The sequence below is a fragment of the Benincasa hispida genome, chromosome 11, assembly GCF_009727055.1.
Source record: "Benincasa hispida cultivar B227 chromosome 11, ASM972705v1, whole genome shotgun sequence".
Lineage (NCBI taxonomy): Eukaryota > Viridiplantae > Streptophyta > Magnoliopsida > Cucurbitales > Cucurbitaceae > Benincasa > Benincasa hispida.
Window position 1 is genome coordinate 52,005,058 of NC_052359.1, and position 1,961 is coordinate 52,007,018.

The following is a 1,961-nucleotide window of genomic DNA, read 5'->3' on the forward strand; positions in this document are numbered from 1 at the left end:
TATTTCTACTGGCGTAACACTACCTCGACATAGTGTGTTTCTCGCTAAGGACGGACGCAAAATACATACACACGCAACACACCCCTCAGCGCAATGCATTTGTGTAAGGTGGACGCAAAGTATATCTTGTCAGCGCAAGATGCACCCATCATCGCTTGCACACCAGATGTTTATTAAAGTGTATTATTATTATTATTTATTTTACTTTTTTTTATATTTTTTTCATCAACAACGCAAGTAGCTAAGACTTTGCGGTGTTCATTTTCTTTTAGTCAGTCATTCACAGAGATTTAAGAACAACGCAACTACAGCAAAAAAGTAAGTAAATTGAAAAGGCATGGAAATAACGCAATTGAATTAAATTGAAAGTAAATTTGTAAAGCAGTAAAAGCTAAATTTAGTAAACAGTAAATAACGCAATGTAGAAAACAGTAAAGGAAAGCTGTAAAGAAAGCAATTAAATATAGATTCTAGAGATGCAGATTAAAAGACAAATTTCTCACGATTACCGCAATCCACACCTTTGCAGGCGGTCAAGCTTACCTGCACAATGTCATCAAGGACATTGTTCCTTCCCATGAGATCCCGGGGCTTCCGAGTTACTTGGCAGCATTCCCAGTGTTCTGTTGCAAAGCTCGGCTGCCAATTGCTCGACTTGGATCTTCAAGTTCCTTATTGAAGACGCCTGCGACTGCATGACTGCATCATTTTTCTCAATGTATTGTTTCAGCAGGGACTCCAATGATGATGAATTTACAGAGGTGTTCGATGAGGACGGTTAGTTATGCGGTTGCCTTTGATGACTCTGATTCTGGTGAAAAGATGGAGGATTTCCTCGATTCCCCGAATTGTTGTTCTAATGATTACTTTGGCCGCCCTGGTTGTGAATCCCTCCCCAACCGAAGTTAGGGTGATTCCGCCAACCTGGATTGTAAGTATTTCTGTAAGGTTGTTTTGGATAGCAAACACTGGTTGCGGGTTCGATGGGCACATCTCTGCAGCATGGCCCCATCCGCATTGGACGAAACTTATTGCGGCCACTTGCGTCTGCGCATTGGGTTGCGCTGAACTTTGAGAGAGGGCACCTTGATTAATTGCCATCGTTTGTAGGAGAGAGGTCACCGCGACCATTTGTGCGGCCAAAGTTGTCATTGTATCCTCTGGTATAATGGTGTTATCATTTCTTCTTCTCTCGGGGCCTCTTCCCCCATACCCCTCATCCACCCAATCATCCGTGTTCCGCAAAATGCGATCAAGGATGACCTTGGCTTCTATGTAGGTCTTATCCATAAATCCTTCTGCTGTGGAGGCATCAGCAATGGCTTGCGTTGATTGATTCAGGCTGTTATAAAATGTCTCCATCAGAATGCAATCAGAAATCCCGATATGCGGGTAGTTTTTCACCAGTCTCCTGAATCTGTCTCTTATACACATCTAGATGTGTATAAGAGACAGATTTATCACTAATCTTCTGAAATGAACCTAGGTGGTGCTTAGAGTCTCATTATCCATTTGCTCAAAATTCAACACATTCTTTCGTCTCCTTGCATGACGCCTGTCTCTTATACACATCTAGATGTGTATAAGAGACAGGTCCCATGACGTGATTTCATTTGGCTCCAACAAATGTGCCCACCTCTTTGCCTCATCCCTTAGTGTGTACGGGAAGAGGTAAAGTCTAATTCCTTCAAGGGTGACGCTAGGGATAGAGAAATTGTTGCACATCTCCACAAAGCTGGTCAGATGGGCATGCAAGTCTTCACCTTGTTGACCTCCAAATTGCCCGGTGTTTTGTATCATCTGAAGAATGACTGGCTTAATTTCAAAACGTGCGTTCTCCTCAACCATTGTTCGTGAAATGCCGGGCGAGAGGTCATAAAGATTCGGCGCCACATATTTTCTCATGGGGATATTGCGGTCTACAGCAAGAAAGACGGGATCTTGCGCTGGTCGATTCACCC